This window comes from Grus americana, chromosome Z, assembly GCF_028858705.1.
Source record: "Grus americana isolate bGruAme1 chromosome Z, bGruAme1.mat, whole genome shotgun sequence".
In the NCBI taxonomy this organism is placed as follows: Eukaryota; Metazoa; Chordata; class Aves; order Gruiformes; family Gruidae; genus Grus; species Grus americana.
Window position 1 is genome coordinate 2,741,882 of NC_072891.1, and position 19,140 is coordinate 2,761,021.

Below are 19,140 nucleotides of genomic sequence, written 5' to 3' on the forward strand. Positions count from 1 at the left end.
ATTCTTTTCCATTCCTCCCACTTTTACCCTTAAATTTTAATGGGGTCATGGTGAAGGGGGAAACAGATCCAGCCAGTCCTCCAGCTCTCATACCCGACTCCTCCACCACAAGGACCAGGCTCAGTACTGCTGGGTTTGTTCCACCACGGGCTCCCATTGCGAGCACCCAACCTGTTTTGGGACACAGCACCTGGGCTGCTGCCCAGATACAATGAAGACAGTTACAAAGTCGATATTCTTCATGCCAGAAGTGGTCTTAACCAGGCTGAGAAAATTGAGAGGGTGCAACCACGCACCATGGTCTTCCAGAGCCCTGGGAAGATGTGCTCCGTCCCACATGGGGCTTGTGCTTCACAGACATTGCCCAGAACTTTGTGTCCAGGTCTACTGCTACTCAGGAGGAGAAACGTTCCACCACCACACTTTTGTTGAAAAGAAGATGCAAACAGGAGGTAAGCATAGGCGGCAAAGCCCAAAGCCCATCTCACAGGAGCACAAGCAGAGCGCTACCTGCCTGCTGCCTGGCTATTGCTGCCTGCTACACCAGGATCACCTGAACCGGGCATCATCCTGCTCCCCATCAAGACCTGAGTGCAGGAAGTGAGAGAGCAGCTCCAGGGCTGAACTGGGGCTGCTGAAGGTTTGTGCTGGTTTGCTCCGTTTTCAAATCTGATGCTTTAAACGTAGGGCCAGAGCATCAGCCTGCCCTATGCTTTGTCAAGAGCAATGTAATTAAGGTCCTCTGCACCAGCTTGGGCTCTAGACTGCCAATGGACAGCATTTAGCCAAGTACTGCTCTGAAACATCCCTTCTGCTCTGCACAAGGCCATAAAAGAGTGATCAGGATAGAGCAATTTCACAGCTTTAATCCATTTCTTGACTTTTGGCTCCAGTGGGCAGTAAGATACCCTTTTTGCAAAAGGAATCATGACAAGAAAACCTGTCTGAGTGGTTTGGTTTGCAAGACTCAAGTCTCAGAGACTTACCTTTTTTTCCCCTTTCAATATCCATTGCTCAAAAAACACTTATGTTTCTAAAGCATTTTGCAAATCTTACAGTACTCTGCTGGGATAAAGGAAAGCTGACAAACATATTACAGCAATAAAGATTATTTTTTTCTGAGTAGTAGCAGGCACTACTGTGAGATTTATTCAGATAAAAAGAGGCCAGTGTAGGAGATGAGCTTAGATTCCAGGATGTGAGCCCAAATCATCAGGAGATTTGGCGACTCCATGGGGAATGGGCATCCCACATCCCCAACGGGGGATGTCCTGTGTTAAAAGCAGCATCCCTGTTCCTTTCCCATGGTCTGCAAGACTGTCTGCCCTCCTCAGTGTCACCGCACTGGTGAAATGAAACAGGTGAGATGAGCAAAAGTACTAACCCACATTCCTCCCAGGGAAAAAGGAGTTTTCCAAACTCTGCCATCACGGTTTTCCCCTAGCTGTTCAGCTACTGCATTAATCCTAAGACTGGTCCTGGGATCTGCTGAAACACACAACATTTTCACGTACTGAAAAGATGTTGCAAGTATTATAATCAGAATTTCCTTCAAACTTCTTCCCTTTTTCCAAAACGCACTCTGCCCATTTTGCTGCTTTTGAAGAACAGACTGCAATTAACTTTCCAGCTCAGAGATTTTTTAAATTTTCTTTTCATCCTTAGACTCATCTTTCTAACAGACAAGATCATGGCATTTCCAACGACTTCAGGAGACAAAGACTGTGAAAGCCTTTCCCGAATGCAGAATTGCCTCTGCGCTCTCCAAGCACACAAGATAATGAGGCCCTTCATGCGCCGTTATCAAACTCCTTTCTACCAGCCTGATCAGCACCGCTAACAATCTTGCTTGTGCCTCCGCCGTCCTCACCCGGTTCAACAAAGCCTCTCCACAGCGTTTACACTTTGTTCATCAGTTGATATTTACCAGAAATCCGAGGTCGCTCGTGCTGAGCTCTTCTGCCTGCTCACCTGCCTTAATGTCAGGGGAAGCAGAGATACAATTGCTAACCCCAGGCAAAACCCGGCACAAGAGGCATGCAGATGGCATGGACGTCTGTCGTGCCTAAAATCAAGCAGGTATTTTGGGAGTGGATGCAGCCATCTCACTACTCTCAGAATTTTTGTTTTTTTAAAATAAGCAGAATGAGCCCCTGTCTAATAAGAAGAGTAGATAGGACTCAGGTGAAGCTGGAATGTGAGACAAGTTGAAAAGTCAGTAATATCAACCATTTATATTGTTTGGCAAATGCAAACCCCATTAAAACACCCTTTGAGATTTCCCAGCCCCTTATTCAAGCAAGAAAGGGGATGACTCAATGATGACACTGTGCACATCACGATCCCTTCACAGCCAGTGGTTATGACTCGAGTTTTATTTTCCTAAAAGAGTCTCATCAAAGAGCCCAAACTGACCCCAAGTGTAAAGCAAACAGAGGAGGGGAAAAAAAAGAAAAAAAAGAAACATGCATATGAAATTTCAACTTTGCATTAAAACTTATCTCACTGAAGTTTCGCAAACGGTGGCACAGGTGTGCAGGAGCAAGGAACACGTGCCAGCTGCCGCTGCTGGCGCAGCTGTATGCACATCTGGCCCCAATCCTGCAGCATCCCCTTCAACCTAGTGAAGCTCTCCAGGAGCAACAAGAGCTGCCCCATTCCACCCTGCAAGCTTTTTTTTGTGCTCCATGAGGCTTCCCTTTTTGGCTCCCCCATAAACCCGCCTCCTCAGCTGCCCATTCCCTGCTCCCAGCTTTCCTTAGCAAGAAGACAAGCCTTGCCTACCTCCACGGAACCAGCAGTCTGCTCCATCCTTACTGCCTTACCAAAAGCACATAATTATCTCTAATTTATGGCATTTCTGACCACATTCAGCCTGGGAGATATGTGGAAGGAAACTAAGGCTGGCCTGCTCATTTCAGGCTCTGAGGAAAGGCTTTGTTAAGCTGATACAACCTCAAATTCAAAAAAACAGGGAGAAAGCAGAATTCCCAGAGAGCATGAGAGTTGTAATTCTTAAAAGAAATTATCTGAAATACATTCTGGGTCAGATTCATTGCTTGTACAAGAGATACAAACCAGTCCCAATGTTTCAAGCTGCAATACTGACAGAAATGCAAAGAAACAACTTTTTTCTCTTCCCGTTCTCCTTGTTCTCATTTTAATTGGAACTGGTCCCAGCTGAATCAGATCCCAAGAAAACCAGGATCTACCCTCTGTCCTTGAAGTCATTTTAAGCCAGGACCTATTTCCACATTCACATTTCCAGCCCTGCCTCCTCCCAGCAGGCCAAGGTTTAATTTACCTTACCCAAAGGCACTTTCTAACTGTTCAAAACTTTCCGTATTTCATGGGACAGGGCAGGGGGAGTTAATGGAGCACACAGCTGCAGCAAGGGGCCGGGTACAATGGGTGCTGTGATGACAGACGTGACACTGCCAGCCCGGTTTGCCGGGGTGCTGAGGACGGGGCGTCCCCCCAGGTCCTTCAGGAGCAGCCCGGGAGGATTTAAGGCTGGGTCCCCAGGATGCAGGCACCGAGCAGCAGCGTGCCTGGTGTCCCCTGGGAATAAAAAAAGGAACGAGTCACCTCTACACCCTGCAGTCGACCTCGATGCAGGCTGCACCCTGGCTTGTGTTTTGCATCCGGCAGACTGGAAAAACTCCCGAAGCAGCAATGAATTGCTGGCAGCGACGGCTGGGACCTGCTCGGAGGCACGCGCGGCCACTCATTCCTTGCTTCCAGCAGACCTGCCCGGCCGCTCGTCCGTGTGCTCGTCCTGTAGCAGCACTGGGCAGGTCAACCCACGCAATTCTTCGCCGTATCAGCAGTTTACTTTGCAGCTGTGGGATGATGTTCCACCTTGCTCGCAAATATCATCCAGCCTGCGTTTTCTTCCACCTCCTCTCCTCCACAAACCCCCCAGACCAGGAGCATGCAGTTCAGGGCTGGGGATACCCCCAGCTCCTTCCAGAGGGACCAGCCATGTCACAGCCACAAAGTGAGAGATGGGGAAGGGGGAACAACTCCTTCCCGACAGGCTCACATCTCCGTAGCTGATACGCTGCATTCCCCCTGCCCCACTTCGCTTACATGTATGAACAAGCCTCTCTCAGGGTCCAGAGATGATCTGCAGAGTTTTATTTAGAAAGAGATTTTGGGAGGAGGGCTTAGGAAGCCTCCAGAAGGAACCAGCCTGTACTCTGAAACATGAAATTTGATTAGGCTTTTAATCTTAGTTTACATAACTAATTGTTGCAGGCATATCAGTTACTATGTAATTAATACTGTTGTAAAATCAGGTGTAGCCAAGAACTGATTTATGCAAACAATCCGAGCAGCTGGGACAGATGGACACAGATGGGTATCAACCTAGGGGGTTGTTTGCTCTTCCCTGAATCCGAAGGGATCCTAACATGCAGCTAAGCCAGAAACAAGCCACTTCCCTGGGAAATTGTACAGATGCAGAAAACCTCTCATTGCTCAGCTGGGGAGTGAGATGACAACTCGGGCAGCGGAGCATAACATTTTATCTGCAGCAGATCATGGCTGGTGAGGAAGGCTTAGTGCAAGAGCAGATGAAAGACTAAGAGCACAAGAGCAGAAACCAGGTTTCCCACCCGCACGTGGCAGATCCACACCAGGTCCCAGGAGGGCACTGCTCTCCCCTCCGCAGAGCGGCTATGCAGCCAGAACACGCAGGAGCATCCCTGCCAGTGACCCGACGGACACACACGCACCTGGGTACCACTTCTCAGGCCACCAGGGATGCTCACATCAGCCCTCCAGAAAGCTTTTTCCTCGAGTTCCCCTGTTCCTTCCCTTCCTCCCAGGAACGCCCTGAGGATAAACACGCTAAGAGCCATGTAGCACTGGGCTGCTGCAGCGGCGTGGGCTGGCCAGCTTCCTACAGAGATGACTGTTGTGTATAATATAGAAACTGAGCTGCTTGTTCCAAGCACAACCACGCCGGCTGCTTTTTAAAGACAGGCTTAGCTCAGATGCAAAGTGCTGCAGGAACAAGCAGCACTAATTCCCCCTTGCAGCCTCCAAGCCAGGGGATGCTGTCGGTGGGGAGATTTGGGAGCTGGTCCCACTCCTGACCTGGCCCCGGGGACAGGGAGCACCTGCAAGGTCATCCTGGAAACTTTCAGCAGGGCTGCAATCAGCTCCTGTAAATCCTTGCGTGCAATTCTGTCTGGAAAGCCCTCAAAGCAGATCACTGTTTAACCTCGCCCTAGCACAGACCACGGGAAACACACAGTGGCTTCCCGGTGCCAAGCTGGGGCCGCACCGGTCAGTATCGCATGTGCCTAGGAAGTGCAGCCAGAAGGTTTGCAAGGTGTGGTGGTCAGTTAGGAGAGGAGAATTGAGATGTCGAGGCACAAAAGAAGAGATTCGGTACTTAAAGGCACAAAAATAATTCAAACTGTACAAACTATCTGATCTTCTTCTGCAGCATCAATCACATATACTCGAAGACCATTCGCTGGGAATTCACAGGCCAAAAGCACCCAATTTCACTCTCTTCTACATGTTCAGCTGCACTGGTACAAGGAGGACAACATCTTGCCACTATTCATCACATACATACACCCAGAGAGGCAAATAAAAATACCACAATGCAAACAACTAATGAATAATCAATATCAAACCCAAGGAACACACCGGTAAGTCTTTCGGATGAAAAGCCGGCAGCACTATGTGGAGTAGCTCACGTTTCAGCATTAATTACCCACAGAGCAGCAGCAGATCTACGTGATGAGGATGAAGCCAAAATGAACTGCCATGTCTAATGCAAGTCCTCTTCCATTTAGCTTCTTTCTGATTCTTTTCTGTGCTAGTCACAGGAAATACAAGCCCAAAATAATGTCAGCAATGTCTAAATTTGAAAGAACAATTTTTATAAAGCTGAAAGCAATGGTTAGCATCACTGAGAGTATGGGACTCACTTGAAGCATCTACCAAAGACCCTAAAAGTTACAAATCTAGAAAAGCAGCAAGAGTTAAATCAGGCAAAAATGAGATGTGGAAAATCCAGGGAAACATGATTGTTCTAAAAGGCAAAGAAAAGGAAGAGGAAAAAGAAATGGCACTGGAAGGAAATGTCCAGGGTTGGTGACTGATGAAGACCTCTAAAGGAATCCATTAAATCTGAACAGCTAACAGAATTAGTTGTAAAGTAAGGCAGTTTTTTAAGCATGCTAGGAATAGAGAATTAGATAGCTGCTACATTCACTATTAGGTACCATCAGTAAAATCGGAAGTGAGTACCTGTGCCACTGATGGGATAAAACAGTTACCAAAGAGGATCAGAGAAACTCGGTCTATAGTTTTCATTTCAGTATTGCCAAACATCTGCTAAAATAAAACATTTTAAAAGCAACCAGTGAAACAGGGAAACTTTGTGTAGTTGCAGTATTTTAAGAAAGGACAAAAGGTGAAAGGCAAGAACAGCAGGCAACCCGGGGTCAGCTCCAGCTAGAACAGCAGAACCGAAATTTCAGGTAAATACATGAAATGGAGACTAAAAATACAATTCCAATCAGCCAGCTGAGTTTCCTGGAATTAGGTCTATTAAATACTTATTTTTACTTTGAAAGCCAACAGGGCTTCATGATGCAGGCAACTGCCTCAACGCAGCTTTTGCCCAAATTTCTCCAAAGCTCATAATATTTTGAGGATAAGTCTCACACCAGGTGAAACAAACCCCAACACACATTAGGTGTGTACCCGCAGAGCCCCAAGTGTGGCTGGTGTCGGGGTGAGACCGGGGAGGGAATCCAACACCAAAGCACGGTCCTCAAGGATTTTCATCACTGCTCAATCTCATCTGTGATTCATTCCGGGGGACTATATTAAATATAAACCTGTAACACACAGAAAAAGCAGCAACTAACTAATGGATGGTTGGTTGATGACACAGCTGCGTGGAGACCCAAATCATTTCAGTGGAGGTCACAGTCCAACAGACCATGTTTTCACACGGCAAAGTAAAACATGAGGCCAGGAAAAGGACCTCCCCCAAGCCAGAACAGGATTTGGGATGAGCGTGGGGCACCTCTTCTGCACATGCTGTCAGAGCAGAGGCAGAGCAAAAGGAGGTGGTCCTTGTCGATGCAATGGGAAACATAGCCATTAAAAGTCGGAAAGCAAGCTCACACCAACACATGGCATTGCCAAGGTCGTGGCTGCATCCAGACTGGCACCTGGACGATGTGATCACACCAGCAAAGTCCCAAGGGTGGCCACAAAAACCATACGTGCTGGAGCAGGAGTCTTTCAGTGTGAGGTTATAGCACCTGAAATACTTCAGCCTCCTGAGGTGTGGGTGAAGAGGTGACCTGATCACTGCAGGCAAGGAGCTGGGAGAGACAAGTCACCTTTGTGACAGGGCATGTGACAACATCCCCCTCTCTGCAAATCAAAGCTAGATAAGTTCAACCTTGAAATGAGATAGCATCTCCCCAGAGCGAGAGCAATTAAATGCTGGCACAAGGTATTGCAGGAAGGTGGGGGCGGGGGGCTCACCATTGCTTACAGTCATTAAAACAAAATTAACAGGCTGGTTTTTAAACCCAGCCTTCTGTGTCTGCAGGATGATAAGCTGCAAATCCTTCCCTGCAGTTGCATTCCTGCAACACCTCCCACCTGGGGATGTGGAAAGTTTCAGAAGCATTATTTGTTCCCTAAAAAAGGCCTGAGTGGTAGGAGAACAGCAGGGTCATGCTAAAAACGGAAAGATCAAGGCAAAAGGACTAAAAAACAAGGTTGGCAAGTGTTGGGTGAGATTCTTCTCACTTAAATTTAGACCTCTCAAACTCAGATATCCAAGTCAGAAACAGCACCCTGAAAGGCAACTCCCTGCCCTGCGTCCGAGGTTTACTGTGGAGTGAAATGAATCCCTGAAATGAATTTGGGAGCTGCCTGTCCCCTCCATTTGGTGGGGGGCACCTCAGACCAGACACTTTTAGATCCCAAAGAGAGGGCAAATGAACCACATCCTACAAAACAGCTTCAACTGCAAGTGAGCTGCCTCACGTTGCCTGGAAAATCAAGAGGTAATTTCAACTTGTAATGCCAATTCTGGCAATTTTGCCTTGGCCAGGAGGCAGAAGCAGGAAAGAAAGCTACTGCAGCACCTGGAGGCAGGTCTTCATGTCTGCGCTCTACATATAAAGAAGAGATAAACAGAGACCATTTGCATGAAACACTCAACCTGGAGAGCTTGAGGTTGGCCGAGATGCTTGCAGTTCGACGTCCTTTCTGAACACAGGTTATTTGATTGGGATTTCAGCCCTTATCAATCCTCATTAATAGGCTAGGCTCAGCTTGAGGAGGGAAAGGACTGCACTGAGCCTGACTTTTCTCTGCTTTGGCTCTGCAGCCAGGCAGAGGCTCACAGTGGTGGTCTCAGAAGCTCAGGAGAATCAATGGTACGTGGGTTATCATGTCCCTTTACCCTCTCCTCTTTTGCAGGGAAGGGAAACACTGATGCTTACCTGCTGGGTGGGAGATTTATCCTCAAAATATGTGCAACTCCAGCCCTGGCTCCTGCGATATCCTCACTACAGTCCTGGTCTGCCTTTCCCAGCAATCCTTTGCCTGCACACCTCCACAGGACTTCTTTGTGACCTTCAACCTGATGGACGTCTGTCCATCCAAAAGGAAGAAAGTGCACTGCAAATCTGAGTCTCAGTTTAATCTCTTGATCATGACCAAGGTGGTGAAAAAGATGTCACCGTCCCCAGGCCTCGTTCTTCAGGAGACTGGGCTCCTGCTGCAGACCAGGAGAGGGAAAAGCACTCCCAAACCAACCCAGCTGCTTCGTCGAGAGAAAGCCTTGATATTGCACATCACCTTCTCCGGCTGCGACATGCCCCAAACATGCAGACAAGAGACAAGTAGTGGAGGTACCCGAACACTTCCAACACCCAGAAAAGGCTGAGCTCTGGATGCACCCTGCACGCTGGGGGGACCCCTCTCCCCTAACCCACCCCATGCCTCAGGGCTGGAGGATGCATCCGGGCAAAGCGTTTTGCGGGGACAGCACGTCAGAGCCGTTGGGACATCAGGGTCAGGTTCCCCCCCTGCCTTTTCTGGTACTCACTATACCAGCCCGGGATGAATCTTCCCGAGGTGCTGTGCTTCCCGGTGCAGCAACCAAGCGCGTGTTCACCACACATTAAGCGCGTTTGATGCCATTAAAGCCTGGATCGTCACCACCTGCCACCTCCAGCGCACAGTCTCAAGAGCCGAGGGTCTAGTTCAGGCAAGGAGTAAATAAATAAGACTGAGAGCAAACGCAGACTGCCTTGGAGGGGGAAAGAAGGAGAGAAGCAGGTTTCTCTCTCCGGACACGGGGAAGGGGGCCAGGGACCCGCCAGGCATGCCGACGCCAGCTTGGTTGTGCGCAGATTGAGCTGTGCAAGCCCACAAGTCTGTATGTATGGGCACACAAAGCACGTATATACAAGTAAAGCATGCATGTACACATAAAGCATGTATAAAACCAGAGCGAAGCAAATGCATGTGTATTGGCTCACCCTCTCAGGCAGCAAACTGGCGCTGCAGGCGTCTCACGGGTTGGAAGCCCACCGTTCCAAGGAGGGGGTCTCCGGCAGGCCCGGCGGTGGCAGCGGGGCCGTGCCGGGCTGGGCTGAGCCCCGGGGAAGGGCGAAGCGACACCGACACCACCGGGCGGTTCCAGGGACGGCTCCCCAGGCGGGTCCCAGCGGGCTCCCCGCTACCGGCCCCGAGGTCCGGTCCCCCACGGGGCAGGAGCGGGCGCTCCGGCAGCGACTCCACTCGCAGACCGACCCCGGCCGTAGCCGCCGCCCTTCGCCCGGCTCACCCCGCACCGCATTGCTCCCCCTCCCCTCACCACCGGCCCCCGGCGGCCTCAGCCCGCAGCACCGGCTCGGCGCGGGGGCGGCCGAGCGCAGCGCCCGGGCGCGGCGCGGACGAGGGGATCTGAGGGGCGCCGCACTTACCGGAGCCGCTCCGCTCCGCCATGGCTCGGCGCACCGGCACCGCGCGCCGGCCCCCGCCGCTGACGTCACCCACCGGCCGCTGCCGCCGCCGCGCGGGGGCCACCTGCCGGGGGAGGGGCAGGGGAGTGGGCGGGAAGGGGGCGATCCCCGGGAGCAGCCGCTTTAGGGGTCCGGTCCCGTTCACGGTCCCGGGGAGGAGCCGCCTGAGGGAAACCGGTCCCTTTCACCATCCCCGGGAAGAGCCGCCTGAGGGGATCCGGTTCCCCCAGCTGCCCGCGGGAGGAGCCGCCTGAGGGGATCCGGTCCCCCCGGCTGCCCCCCAGAGGAGCCGCCTCAGGAGATCCAGTCCCCCCAACTGCCCCCCAGAGGAGCCGCCTCAGGAGATCCGGTCCCTTTCACCATTCCTGGGAGGAGCCCCCTGAGGGGATCTGGTGTCGTGCCCCCCCTGCCCTCCCCGTCACAGTCCCTGTGAGGAGCCGCCGAGAGGGGATGCCGCCTGGCCCCCCACCTCAAGGCGTCCCTGACAGCGGGGGGGAGTAGCCTGAGGTGAACACTGAGACGATCGCGGCTGGGCTTTCTGGCCTTTCCCCCCTGTAACCAACATGTATTTGCTTATCGGTATTAACGCGTGGGTTTCCAGATCCGGGAGCCTGTGAGATCATGCCAGGGCCTGCTTTGACCCCAGGGAGCCCTGGAGCACCTTGGCGTCCTTGTGTCTGTCTGCTCCTGAGGTCTGTCCCCGCTGAAGAGGGCCCTTTCCTGAGGAGAAGGGTGTAATGGAGTTTGGTAGTGCCCCAAGGCGCTGAGGGCTATTACAGGTGAGGTAGCCAAGGTATTTCCACCCCGGAGTGGCATGACCCGCTGAGCAGCCTTAATGGAAAAAAAAAAATCACCGTATGCTGTATTTACAGTGTGAAAGAACAATTAAAGGAAGCTGCTTCAACAGTCTAAATGGAAGAAGCATGATAGTTCAATAGTTATTGATCCCCTCTAGACAAGCGTGCTGCTTTGTTAGAGCTGGAGGAACTGAACCTCCATTGTCTTCTGCAGGGAAAACAGTGAGAAAAAAATAAAAGAGAAAATGGTCCAGTAAATTAAACTCCCAGGGAATTACACAGGAGGAAATGAAGGGGTTTTGAGTAACTTGGTCTAGTGGAGGGTGTCCCTGTCCATGGCAGGGGGGTGGAACTGGATGGGCTTTGAGGTCCCTTCCAACCCAAACCATTCTATCATTCTACGTGTATAAACAATTTTTGGTGGGATAGCCATCTGTAACAAGACTGCTCAACTGTTTCACTAGGATTAAAATGAACGTTCCCATCTAGTTACCCTGTAAGCAGGAAGGTATTGAATTGGTGCTTATGCTTGTGAATGCAAGGGGGAAAAAAATCAGAGAGAAGAAAGAGGAATAGGAGCATTAACAGTAATTGTTAAAACCTCCCTGGGAAACAGATTTTTTTGTGCCCCACATCACTGTGAGCTGAGGTGCCGCTTCCTAGTGCCCTTCAAAGCTGAGCATGGAGGTTATTTCCCAGTTGACACACGTGACAAACACACAGCCAGGGAGATGGAAGGGCACCCAGGGGCACTCCAGGGAAGAGCTGGTTTGGTTGATATGGGTTTGGTTCTGGTGAAGAGTCTGGAGATTACTGGCGCTTTGGAAAACCAGGGCAGCGCTCAGCATCTCACAGGACCTTGGCGGTCATCCCCAGAGCGGTGCCGGGTGAACAACAAACTTTGGCAGTGCTGTGAATGGCGTTGTGGAGCAGCTCTCATGCTACCCTAGCAACAAGCGTCACAGCTTGGCAGGATCGGTCCTGAACACTAACATGATAAAGGAGCCTCCGTTCAAACAGGGTGATTAAACGGCAGTAACTCCAGGCAGCTATAGTTAGCTCATCGTCATCATGAAGCTGCCAAGCGTAATGAATGGAAATACCATGTTTACGGTACGTGGTGTTGGTGCGACTCGAACCGTACGCCATAAATTGCTGGTTTTGGCACTTGCGGCTGTGTAACGGTGCCATTACACACAGAGGCATCTTCAGAGAGCTGCTGCTCTCCAGCATGAGGTGGGTGCAAGGAAGCATATTTCCAAGCAGGATGAAGAGAGATGGGATGAGCGACTTAATTAAACACTATGGAGCCTGAATAGATAATCATGGGCCTGTGCTGCATCTTCATGCATGAGGAATTGCATCTCTTTTTAAGTGGGGAGAAGCAAAGCTCTCAAAAACCTGCCTGAGTGTTTACATCAATTTCCTGGTGATTGGTGAGGAGGGACCCGGCGCACTTGATCAAAGCAGGCAGTGCTGTTGCCTGAAGCATCTGCCAATAATGGGAGCTATAAGAATCTCTTTTTTTTTTTTTTCACCCTGCCATAATGTGGTTTTTAATCCAGACTCTCTCCCTTCCCGGTGTGAGACAGCCGAAAGCACAGGTAAGGCAAATGCAGAAAGGCATAACATTAGTCCTGCCTGAAACCCGGCAATTCAGCCTTCCCGCTGAAGGCTCGGACTATCCGATGCCTTTGGGAAAAGGGTGCTTTTCCCTGCTGTCTCCTTTTCCAGCACTACTTATTTTCAGTGGGAGAGGGGGCATTTTTATTGTCTAATCACAGCATGTGCAGCATTTTATTCAGAGCCTGAAATTCACTCCTTCCACAGGCAAAGATCTGAAACCCACAGATGTTCAGACTGTACCGCGGGGCTTACACCCTCTCCAGGTGTAGATTTCACCCCAGTTGCAGTTAACACCCACTGCAAAATGTTTGTCTCGCATATTATTCTGTCTCCAGTTACAGGATTTATCCAACGTAGTTTGGAAGTTAAATCATTAGCTGAAATAAACAGGACCTGAGTGTCTACAGCACAAATGAGTTATAGAAATCCTCTGCCAGATCTGAACTTGCCGACGTCAGTGAAGTGATACAGGTCAGCCTGGCGCTGTCATTTCCCGCTGGATACAGTACATTCAGCACATCCTTTTTGAAACATGTAACACCACTTTTTCCAGACACATCCCCGATATTTTATCAACTCTTGGAACAAGGTGCAAAATGTGGGTAGTTGCCCTATTAGTGACCTACAGTAGCACACTCTGGGATGAATTGTTAATGCTTTTACAGGTCCATACACAGCAGGCAGAGAATTAAGACTCTTTTTTCATAACAAATTCCATAAAATGAAGCACTGGTGTAAAAGTGGCCACATTTCCAGCAGTACTAAGATTGGCTGCTGGGCTTTGGGGGCATCTCAGGACCCATGAAAAAAAAAATCATCCTTTTATCCATCAACACTTTGTAGGTTGCCTTTTCTCTACATGGATGGGGAATACTGTTAGGAACTGCTCTGTGTTAGAAGAATTTCCCATCTTACAATTGCTTTCATGTGCTTTGCAGGGAACTGCAGGATAATTGATGTGAAAAGGGACTGCTGGATTCGCCTAGTCCAGCCCGCTGCTGCTCGGATCACGTCTCCTCAAATCAGGTTCCTCGTAGAGTCTTCCAGTCGAGTCTTGAACGTCTCCAGAGATGGGAGGTTGTACAGCAGGGTATGGCAAAGGGGATATAACAGAATTGGGTTTCATGTGTGAGGCAGCAAAAAAGAAAACACTGTTTCTTGTTTCGGCAGCCTCCTCTTCTCTGCAGGCTGCCTACCCCACACATCACGCTGCTCACCAAATTTTAGCTTTCCTCAGCATTTTGAGCTTGCAGTCCAATTTCATTCCATCAGCTGTATTATTAATCAGCAGGCTGCAAATTATGTTGCTATAACCCACGTACTTTTTGTATTTTAAACTGAAAATAAAATAAATTGGTGTATAGTAAACAAATCACAGCTTTCCGGGAGAAGCATGCAACTGAGTTGAGTCTCCTACTCAAACTAAGTTTGCCTTTGTAAAGATCAGTTTATATTCCTAGATATTCCTAAATTCAGTGCAGCACACACTAGTTGGGCTGGGGGCAGGAAAAAAAAAGCCATTTAATAATGTGTATGCTTTTTTCCCCCTCCTGTTACTAAGAGGTGCATTGCTTAGTTGAGTTCCGATGTAGCTTGTGTACAGCACGGCTCGAGCACAATCTGCCCACATTAGCCATGGCAGCTCCACTGACTCCACTGAAATTACTCTGATGCTATCAGGAAAAGATGAACTCCCCAGGGGGACTTGTGACAGTAATGTGTGATAAGTTGCCCCTGAGTAGTATTAATGTACAAAAATAAAGTGGAAATTAAAAACAGCAGGACAGGAAAGTGCTGCGAGTGTCAAGCTAGGGAAATTAAACCTCTCTAACTCACCACATTTACTGTTCGCTCCTCCACGTGTGCTCCGATTGCTCTACAAAGTGTCATAAATCAGGTAGATACTTAAGTGCTGGTGTCTACAAAGCAGCTGGGTGGGTGAGTCCTGGCTGCTGGGGACATGTCGGTGGCGTGAAGCAGCCCTCCATGCTGCTCACCTTGCAGTGGCTGCTTGTAACCATCATCTTGTGATGCTCCAAGACCCCCGTCGGTGCACAATGCCCTTCCCCTTTCCACTACAACTAAGGACATCAAAACCACAAATGCATTCCCTTTGGCGCAGCCACCACACCTTCCTCTTTTTTTCCTGCTTTTAAAACACCAAAGACAGGTCAAGGCTTTGAGTTTATAATCTCTTAGAAGGAAAGAGCCACTGCTGAAGCCCTGGCTTAGCTTTATTCTCACGTAGCAAAGCTTACTGTGCACAAAGCTGCCTGTTTGCCCACCTCGTCCTGCCCACAGTGGCAGTGAGACCTTGGCTTTGGGCACAGACCATTGCCGGAAGCTTGAACATCAGTCGAAACACACTGGTGAGTTTTCCGCTAAGGAAACAGCTTGTAATAGAGTCTGCCTCTTCGAAACAGGAATGCTTCAAGGGAGAAAATGTCAGAGGACAAGATCTGTCAGGCATGAGTGAAGTGTTACCCCTGGCCCCTGACAGCTCCTCCAGTGCTCTGGGGGAATGGAGAATTAAATGGAGGAGGAAGGGTCTGAGATACTTCGGAGCCGCGCTGAATCCAGGGCTGGATAACATGGCAGAGAACAGTGTGGAGCAACCAGTTCAAAGAATAATCGAGCGGCTGAGCAGATGTGATGCCCAGATGTTGAGCTCCTGGGGATGAGCCCGTGTAATGAAAGTGGTGTCAGCAGCACAACCGCTTTACTTTCTCTTTATTGCAAACGCTTGTTCGCTGCCTTGTGCCTGCAGAGCCTGTCCCTGCTGCTCTCCCTCCCTGTCCTCACCCTGCCACAGCTGCACCCAGACCTCAGTATCCTCCCTGCACCCTAAAATAACATTATTTATTGGCTTCTTCATCTTCCCACATTACATTTGATTTAACACTGGTGTCAGAGTGCCAAACCGGGGTGACAGCAGTGACCGCTGCCGCTCCCCAGCTGCAAGGGATCCCAGCCTGCTCCTTCCCTGTCACCAGCAGCAAAACGAGTTGAGAGCAAAGCTTTTGATTTCCCCAGCTGTCACCAATTTGGCATCAACTTTCTTGAAGGTTTCCTTTTTTCTTCTGTCTTATTAAACTGACCTAAAACTGCCAAAGCAAAGAAAAAAGATGAAGTCTCTCTCACGTCGTAGGCAGCCACCTTTGTAAATCCTTGGGAATGAGCTTGTCACAACTCCCTGGTACAGGGGGATGCTGTTAGAGCGATCATCTGCACACCCGCGTTTTCCACCTCCTACTATTATCTTTCATGTATACTATAATTAGCCTTTTACAGGCCATAAGCCTCACACCCGGGAGTGGAGGCGCCTGCCAGAGTGATGGCAGGAGTAGACCCTTGAGAAGATGACATGACATTTACCCTGGCATCTTGATCATTAATGAAGATGCTAATTAAAAGCACCATCTCTGCCTGCCCATAACCCCCGATGTTACTGGTTTAGCTGTGGCTACTGAAGCCACAATGGGAGCCCAGGCACAGTGGGAAGGGACCATGGAGGGTCTATGGTGCTGCACAGCAATTTGGGATATTGGCACCTGGATCAGCTGTGCTCCTGACTGCTCAAAGCATTTTGCACCCATAGCAGAAATCCAGCCACAAGAAAGAAAACCAACAGAATTATTTTAAAACTTGTGTTTTTTTTCTAAAAGCAGATGCCTTTCTTTTGCCATGGCTGTCCCCAGCATGCCAAATCCAGACAACGCCCAGATTAAACAGCATCACCTCAAAACTGCTGTTTCCCTGCCCTTTGGAGAAAATCCCTTGCAGCACTTGGATCCTGGCTTGACTTTAAGCAAAGGAGCTACCCCAGGAACAGCTCACCTGCTCACATGGGTATTTAAGTATTTTACCAACTCCCAGCATTTGCATTTCTGCTTGTTTGCAGGACTGAGCCTGCAGAAAACAAGCAGCCAGGTTATCTTTTGCATGGACCTTCACACAAAGCATTGCTCCAAATTACCTGGGAGGAGCATGGGAAGCAGAAGGGAAATAAAGATGGGAATTAGTAGAGGTCTTCCTATTCATAGATTATTTTATCTATTAATTAAAGCAGAGCAGGCTTCAGAATGGGAACAGCTTCCCTAAGGTCCCAATTAAGTGGGATGGCTTTGCACCAGCCGCAGTGGGTATCCCAGGGACTGGGCGAGGACAGAGGGATTGATGGATGATAATGAAGGAGCTGTTTGAACATGTGCAAGTGAGGTTTTCAAATAGCTTTAAGCAGCCTGGTTTGGGAAAGCTGCGCTGTCTGCACCAGGAGATGCTATCTCCTCTGAGAACAACCCAGCTGAGGCATCATCCTTCCCTTTGTATTTTAGATCCAACGTCTGGGGAATATTTCAGTGTGAGAAATAACCTATGCCAAGTGCACAGCAAGATAATTTTTATTTTTATGTTTTTTTCACCAAGACTGGCCATTTCCCTGCATTGCCATTCTAATTGTAAATAGTGTTTTTAAGTTTAAAAAGTGGTTTTGGAAGTGATGGAAACTGTCCAACTTCCCAGCCCGCAGGACTGATGACTGACAGGGACTGGATCATGCTTCATAGCGGCAGTTTCTGTCTCTCAGCCTGATGCTGGCTGTCACCAGACAGGTCCCTGTAGTAACAGTCATTGACCTGGCTGAAACCCATAATTCCCACGTCCATGCTTCGCACCAACTCATATCCTATAATATACTGAAGCTGAGCAGTATTTAGCTGAGTTGGCCTTTAACAGGAGGTCAACCTGAATTTACAACTCAACACCAAGCCCTCCAAAGCTGCTGGGAGTACAAAGGGGTGGAGAAGCAGACACTGACAACAACCTCCCTGCAGAGAAGTCTATCATTCTATCATTCTATCTCCCTGCTGCTTCCCCTCCGTGGCTCCAGCTGCTGCTTTTGTGCCTGGAATTAGTCAGCAAGACTTGCGTGTCCTCATTGACCAGGGAGTTGTCCCAGGAATGCCACCACTGCGTGGGATATCGGTGGGGACGCATGGACCACCTCTCCCATTCTCTCCTTTCTTAGGTGGTTGCAGGCAAAGGTTTCACTGAGCTGGGGTGGAAAGCAGAGCTTAGGGCTCTACCCCTCAGCCTGTGGCTCCCACACCCACTTTTCCTCTTGATGTCCCCCAACAAAAGGCAAGGACTCTGTAATTTCACCAGGATATCTCTTTCGTGATGCACACCATGGTTCATCACCGGGAAAGGGTCTGGATCAGCCAGGACTGCTTTTATGTGAGTAGAAGGAAGCATCAGCCCTGGCTCACGTGGCCATGCAGAGCTCCGAAGGCTTTTCCAGTGCTGGTTTGACCTCCCTGGTCCTCCCTAGATTGCAAGATGGAGAAGATGTTTTCAACTGAAGACCAAAACAAGAATAACCTTCTGGGCCACTGATGCCAACCGGTGCCTTTGGGCTGGAGAAGACTCCAGCTGCCAGTTTCTATGGAAGCAAGTCCTTTGATGGCAAGTGGAGGCTGGGCAGGGCAGTGGCAGCAGATGATGCTCGACTTCTGCGAGGCCAGAGGCAAAACCTGCTCTGGGCCAAGTCATGGTGGCCCCAAGGAGGATTCGTGTGGCTCCCTTGTAGAGTAATTCTCTAACAGGTGGCTGGGTGGAGAAAAATCAATATCCTCCTCTATCTGTGCCAGGTGAAAAAACAACAGCATTACTTACCATAAAAGAGGAGACAATTTTCTGGGGCGATTTCTCTTCCCTCAGGTGTGGGGTGAAGCACCCAGCCTCCATCCCAGCTCCAGCAGCAGCTCTGGAAGCCCATCCTCCATCACTGACCAGCCCCGCTCTTCACACCTGCCCGGAAGACTTTATTCTTCCAGCTGCCTTTCTGCGATGGCTGGTGTGAGCTCAGAGGCCAGGAGTGGGTTCCACTCAAACCCAAGGAAGCTCTGGAGCAGCTGCCCCATGTATCCACTGACCTCTGGTCAAGGTCTCATCTTGGGAAGGTCAAGGTGGCCCCAGCTCCATCCACACATCCAGAGGTGCACCTCAACCCAAGTGCATGACCTTCCGCTTCTGCAGCCCCCACCAATCCCCAAGCAAGGCACAACATTTTTATTGCATGATTTGCGCCGAAAACTCCCATCCAAATGACATTCAGCACTGGCATGTGGCATCAAGCCAGCTCATTCTAAGTCCTTCCCTCCACCTGAGAGCCAGCTGACATCACCAAGATGTTTTCTGGGAACCTGCCCTGTCATGGCACAGACACAGTATGGTGGCTTGACCCAGGCTGGAGGCCAGGTGCCCCCCAAAGCTGCTCTGTCACTGCCCTTCTCAGCTGGGCAGGGGAGAGAAAATATAACGAGAGGCTCCTGGGTCGAGATAAGGACAGGGAGAGATTGTTCACTAATTAACGACATGGGCAAAACAGACTCAACTTCAGAAGAAAATTAATCTAATTTATTACCGAGCAAATCAGAGTAGAGCAATGAGAAATAAAACCAAATCTTAAAACATCTCCCCCCACCCCTCCCTTCTTCCCAGGCCCAACTTCACTCCCCGTTTCTCTCCCTCCTCCCCCTCAGCGGCACAGGGGGATGGGGAATGGGGGTTGGGGTCGGTTCCTCACACGGTGTCTCTGCCGCTCCTTCCTCCTCAGGGGGAGGACTCCTCACACTCTGCCCCTGCTCCAGCCTGGGGTCCCTCCCACGGGAGACAGTCCTCCATGA

At 49.9% G+C, this 19,140-nt stretch overlaps 1 protein-coding gene across 2 annotated transcripts in view; it reads right to left on the reverse strand.

The window, feature by feature from the left end:
- MAPK4 (mitogen-activated protein kinase 4) overlaps positions 1-10,240 on the reverse strand; it is a 43,831-nt gene extending 33,591 nt beyond the window's left edge. Inside the window, exon 1 of one of the 2 annotated variants that reach the window (XM_054808964.1) lies at positions 9,993-10,240. The gene's annotated coding sequence lies outside the window, so the exon portion shown is untranslated. Of the gene's footprint in view, positions 1-4,739; positions 4,860-9,992 lie in introns of those variants that run through there. The other variant, XM_054808966.1, reaches the window with a different exon arrangement.
- Positions 10,241-19,140: the final 8,900 nt, after the last annotated feature.